Source organism: Miniopterus natalensis, chromosome 4 (genome assembly GCF_054644295.1).
Source record: "Miniopterus natalensis isolate mMinNat1 chromosome 4, mMinNat1.hap1, whole genome shotgun sequence".
NCBI classification, from domain to species: Eukaryota; Metazoa; Chordata; class Mammalia; order Chiroptera; family Miniopteridae; genus Miniopterus; species Miniopterus natalensis.
In genome coordinates this window covers 46,710,856-46,717,223 of record NC_142084.1, presented here as the reverse complement: position 1 = coordinate 46,717,223, position 6,368 = coordinate 46,710,856, and the positions used below count along the sequence as shown (strand labels likewise).

The window sequence follows — 6,368 nt, the reverse complement described above, 5'->3', positions numbered from 1 at the left end:
CAAAATATTACAGATGTCCCTTTTTCTCCCCAGTGACCCGTCCACCCCGTCCCACCCCCTCCCCAGTCCCGCTCCCACCACTGCCCGTGTCCTTGGGTGGTGCATATGTGCATGTAAATTCTTTGGTTACTCTCTCCCCCTCCCACCGGCCCTCCTCCATCCCTCTGACATTCGTCAGTCTCCTCCATGCTTCCATGTCATTGACTCTGTTCTGTTCATCAGCTTATTAAGTTCTTTAGATTCCACATATAAGTGATTTCATGTGATGTTTGTCTTTCTCTGCCTGGCTTATTTCACTCAGCATAATATTCTCCAGGTCCCTCCATGCTGTCCCAAAGGGTACGAGACTCTTCTTCTTTACAGCTGCGTAGTATTCCATGGTGTAAATGTCCCACAGCTTGTTTATCCACTCAGCTACTGATGGCACTTGGGCTGTTTTCAGATCCTAGCTATTGTAAACTGTGCTGCTATGAACATAGGGGTGCGTATATTCTTTCTGATTAGTGTTTCAGGTTTCTTAGGATACATTCCTAGGAGTGGGATCACTGGGTCAAAAGGCAGCTCCATTTCTAATTTTTTGAGGAACCCCCACACTGTTTTCCATAGTGGTTGCACCAGTCTGCATTCCCACCAGCAGTGTACTAGGGTCCCCTTTCTCCACACCCTCACCAGCACATGTCGCTTGTTGATTTGTTGATGGAGCCATTCTGACAGGTGTGAAGTGACACCTCATTGTGGTTTTAATTTGCATCTCTCTGATGATTAGCGACCTTGAGCATTTTCTCACATGTCTCTTGGCCATCTGAATGTCCTCTTTGGAGAAGTGTCTATTCAGGTCCTTTGCCCATCTTGTCTTCGTTTTCTGATTCACAAAGTCATCCTGTAGTTCACCTCCACAGGCTCACATGCAGCAGACAAGCTCCCAGGAGCAGCACTTCTCGTTTCCCTGCTCATTGAGGAGATGCAGACTTTGTAGGGGTGTGGAAGGGGGGTGAGGGAGGGAGGGGCTGTTACAGGCCCAAGGTTCCTGTGCCCGGTGCCTCAAAAGAAAGGCCAGTGCTGGCTTGGGCAGCACATATACTAAAATTGGAAGGATACAGAGAAGATTAGCATGGCCCCTGCGCAAGGATGACACGCAAATTCGTGAAGCATTCCATATTAAAACAAAAACAAGAAAACAAGAAAAGGCCAATATTCAATAGATCAGAGTTTGGAGCAAGGACAGATTTATTGATGGAGAAGATGAGAGAACTAATTCTCAAACCAATTTTAAGAGCGTCTGGAATCCAGGCATCTTTTACTGTTAAGGGAAGGGAGGAGGGGCCGGTGTGGGGGCTGGACCTAGACAAGTAGACAGGTAGGTGTGGGAAGGGATCCAAAGAAGAGTGGGAATTTCTCAGTCCCTTTGTTTCCCTTTGGTCTATCGACAAACACCCAGCTGCTCCCCCACCTCCCACCCCGCCCCCCTGCTGATTTCTGTAAATTTTTGAAAAACAGCTCCCAGCTGTGTCAACAAGGGGGCTTCTAATTCCTCTAGTTACTTAGCATATTTATAGCTGGAGCTATTAGCCTGCAGGCCATTAGAGAGGAAGCATTTCATTCTCTTACACGGTTATGACTGGGCAGTGCCAGGACAGGTATAGCAGCAGGCTTGTCTGAGTGTAATGTATCAGAATTTTGCCTTTAAGAGACATAAGATGTAACTTATTTGTTTGTCTTTTGTATTTGTTTTTGTTGCTTTAAATATTTTTACTGATTTTTAGAGAGAGAGGAAGGGAGATGGATAGAGAGAAACATCAATGTGGGAGCAACACATCGATGGATGGGCTGCCTCCTGCACACCCCGCACCGGGAATCAAACCTACAACACTTCCATGCTCGGGACCATGCCCAACCGACTAAGCCACACCGGCCAGGGCTGTTTGTTTATTTGTAAGTAAATATTCCTGGTGCTTCTGACTTTTGTGAGTTCCTCAATAATTGTGAATCTACACATCTAGACTTGATCTTGTAGGCCATGAGAGAGGCACTAGGTGTCTGACTGGGAGTCAGAACAGACCTGGGTTCAGCAAACTCCGTACTTGAGTTCTGGCTAAGACAAGAATTCAGGCCTGGCCAGGCGTGGCTCAGCGGTTGAGCTTCGACCTACGATCCAGGAGGTCGGGGTTCTATTCCCAGTAAGGGCACATGCCCCACTTGTGGGCTCGATCCCCAGTTGGGGGCATGCAGGAAGCAGCTGATCAGTGACAACTCTCTCATCATTGATGTTTCTATCGCTCTCCCTTCCTCTCTCTGAAATCAATAAAGATTTTTTAAAAAATTCAGAGCCAAGACTCAACTTGCTAGAGAAGATTTATTGGGCAAGCAAAGAGAAAGTGCTCTTAAGAGAAATTTTGAGTGAGCGGCTCAAAAACCTGCCCTGGGGAGAGGGCTAGGACTCCTTTTAACCCCTGGAGAGGAGAGTTAACTGTTTAACTGCTTTCTTCTTTCAACTGACCTATTGGGGCTGTCCCATCATCTTCTGTCCTTATTTGGAGGTTAGATGGGGCTTTCCTCCAGCCCCCTTGTTCTCTAAGGGTGGGGGTCTACCACATGACTAACCTCATGCCAGGGGAGAAAAGGTCAGGAGAATCTGACCTGCATTACCAGAGGCATTCTAGGGTGGAGAGGGGGGTCTCAGGGGCGAGGTCTTGAATATTTCCAATATTTGCTCTACCAGCTCTTTTTCACTACTAGGTATCTGGGACGTTCCGCCTGGTGACCTTCTGTAACTTGCCTGTTGTCCTTGCTCTGCTCATGTCTATCTAACTGTCTACCACAGTCTTTCTCAGGGTCTGTATGTATATATTCTACATGACATTCCCTTCATCAACAGCTCAGTCATTCATATATTCACCCATCATACTTGTAGAGGGCTTACTGTCCATGGACTCTAACAGCCTGGAACACAAGGATCACATCCCCCAGGAACAGGGGGAGAGATGAGCCAAAAAATGGTTTTGGCTTCCTCTTTGTGACAATAGCCATCAACTTTGAGGAGAGCATAAAGATTTTCTTTAATCAGGAACAAAGGTGCCTTTACTTCAAAACTATCTTCTCTAAAGGTTTTTATTTATTTTTAAAAATATATTTTTATTGATATTACAGAGAGAGGAAAGGAGAGGGAGAAAGCGATAGAAACATCAGTGAAAGAGAAACATTGATTGCCTGCCTCCTACATACCCCTAGCCCACAACCCGGACATGTGCCCTGACCAGGAATTGAACCGGAGACCTCTTGGTGCACAGGAGGACACTTAATTCACTGAGCCGCACTGGCAGGGCAGATACATGCCGTTTTTTTTAAATCTTCACCCAAGGATTTATTTTTTTTCCCATTGATTTTTAGAGAGAGTCGAAGGGAGGAAGGAGGGGGGTAGAGAGAGAGAGAAACATGGACATGAGAGAGACACATCAGTTGGTTGCCTCCCACACACACCCAGACTGGGGTGAGCGATTGAGCCTGCAACCCAGGTCCGTGCCCTTGGCCAGAATCGAAGGACCCTTCAGTCTGTAGGCCGCCGCTCCAACCACTGAGCAAAACTGGCTAGGGCAGCATGAAGTCTTTGTAAAAGTCAGTCTCATAAAAAACAAAAATGGAGAGGGACAGGATAGCTTTGGAACAATTGTAGAAATGAATATTATGTGTGAATTTAAATCATTTTGTTTCTCAATTTATAATAATGATATTGTGATCCTATGGGAGACATCCTCATTTTTAGGTTGTCAAAGCTTAAGTGTTTAGTGGGAAAGTGTTATGGTGTTTGAAACGTCAAATATTTTAGCAAAACAAAGTCACAGATAAAGAAAATGGATGTATAGAGAGAATTAATGCAATAAGGCAAACATATTCATTGGGCAGTTTAAGGGTATATATGTGTTGACTGTACTATTCTTTTAAATTTTATGTGCTGATTTAAAATTTACAAAAAAGAATGTGTGAAAAAATAGGAGTGTTTGCTTCTAGAGAAATGGATTGGTGGAATTAAGTGAAATGTTGAGTTGGAACAGACTCAGACACTCATGTTTTTTTGTTTGTTTCTTTGTTTTTTTTAAATATGTCTTTATTGATTACGGAGAGAGGAAGGGGGAGGAGAGAGAAAACATCAATGATGAGAGAGTCATTGATCAGCTGCCTCCTGCACGCCCCCTACTGGGGATCGGAGGGAATCAACCCTACGGTTGACTGGGAATCAACCATCATTTCCAGGATCGTAGGTCGATTCTTTATAAGAGGCTAGAGTCTGGCCAGTGTGGTTCAGCGGTTGAGCATCAACCTATGATCCAGGAGATCTAGGTTCAGTTCTCGGTCAGGGCACATGCCCAGGTTGCAGGCTCAATCCCCAGTAGGGGGTGTGCAGGAGGCAGGCAATCAATGACTCTCTCATCATTGATGTTTCTATCTCTCTCTCTTCCTCTCCTTTCCTCTCTCTGAAATCAATAAAGACATATTTTAAATAAATAAATAAATAAATAAATAAATAAATAAATAAATAAATATTTTAAAACACACACACAAAAACCCAGAGCACAGGGTCTCCAATAATAGTAAAGTATTCAATAAATGGTAGATTTTATTTGAAAATGAGAGAGTAAAAAGTACTGAAGGAAACATTGATCCAACAGAAAATATAGCCTATTGGTTCTTTAATAAAGACATTCTTTTTCCACCTTAAATATAATATTTACCACTAAGGTTTTTGCTCACATTTGACCCCAAAAAGTGAAATATTTGTACTGATAGAGGAAAATTTCTAAGACCATATGTTAAGTGAACAAAAGGGGCGAGGGGAAGTTTTAGAACACTTGTCCTCTCGTTTGTAGGTTAAGAGGAAATGGACATGTACATCTATGTACATAGACCACTCCAGGGTTGACCAAGAGCTGGAAACATTACAGCTGCATGATCTTGGATGTGTGCTGCAGTGGCCATTAGAGGACTGAATATCCCTGCATCATTTTTGATCTATGTGAAGTTTTATAACCATGTATGTCACTTTGATTGTTCAAAAGTTTCCAGCAGATGGTGCTAGACTCTATTCAGCGCACAGGTCTGGAGAACAGGAATTGTGTTCTTGAAGAAAAGCCATAGCCTCTCTCCTGAATAAATTGTCATTGACACTAAAACATGTAAAATCTGCATTGCTCTTTTATGTCTCTTCTCTCTGGATGGTCAGGTGCTCAGGTTAGACACTGGCTATTGCCTCTGTGCTCCAGGATTCTAATGATCAAGTTATTAAGTGAGCACTTAAAGTTTGTTGAGTGGAGGGCTCAATGAAGGAGCTGATAAGGAGCTGATTGGATCTTTAAGAAGATCAAGGTGAAGCACAGGATGAAGTTCAAGTTTTAGCAGCTTTTCTACTTAGGTAGCTGAAAAGAGAACTTTGTGTTTGAGATTACCCAGGATCCTTCAATACATCAGAATGTTTTGAATATTACACACCCTACTTCTGCTGTAGGCAGTGGGAACGGCACCAGGTGTCTGACTGGTGGGGTCAGACCAGACCTGGATTCAGCAACCTCAGTACTTGCGTTCTGGCTCCAAAAGAATTCAGAGCCAAGACTCCCAACTATAAGAGAACATTTATTTGGTAAATCACAGAGGCAGAAAAAGTAGAAGAAATGAGTTTAGGAAAAAAGTTATAGAGGCAAAGGAAGGGCCCTTGGAGGTTGGGAGTGAGGAAGCTAATGGTAATGTGCCTAGGGGGAGAGGGAAGGGAAAGGCACAGGCGTGCTCCCAGGAGGGAGAGTGCTGGGTCCTCTGTCCTAAGGGGTCTTTTTTGGTTGTTGTTTTTAATTTATTTTTATTGTTGAAAGCATTATGGATGTCTCCTCCCTCCCCCCCATTTACCCCCTCTACCCTGCATACCCCCCACCCCCAGGCTTCCCCATATTATTACCTGTGTCCGAAGGTTATGCATTTACTCATATAAGTTCTTTGATTAATCTCTCCCCACCCACTCCTCCTCCCCCACCTTCCCTCAGATGGAGGAGATTTTAGGGGAGGTCCCAGGGGAAGATCTTAAGGAATATTCAGCAGTTTTTCAGGTGTGTCCTTTCAGTCTTTACCCAGTGCAGCTGGCCCTAAGGTCAGCTGTAGCTGGTTTTGTTGCTTTTCTGGGCCTGGAGCTGAAATACAAGTGAAGCCTAGATGTTATCTCTAGGGAGAAAAGGTCTGGGGGTCCAAACCACATGACTGGGGATATGCTAGGGGAGAAAAGGCTACCCTGGGGGCGAGGTCCCATCCTACAATTGTCCATTGCTAGGCACATGGGGCTTTCCACCCTAGTGACCTTCTGTACCTAGACCATCATCTTTGCTCTGTTCAGG

General features: G+C 44.3%; 1 non-coding gene across 1 annotated transcript; it reads left to right on the top strand.

Annotated features, from left to right (window-relative positions):
* Positions 1-1,056: 1,056 nt before the first annotated feature.
* Positions 1,057-1,163, top strand: LOC148093275 (U6 spliceosomal RNA). The gene has a single exon (XR_015714473.1). It is a non-coding gene; the product is annotated as a U6 spliceosomal RNA (small nuclear RNA).
* The last annotated feature ends 5,205 nt before the right edge of the window (positions 1,164-6,368 follow it).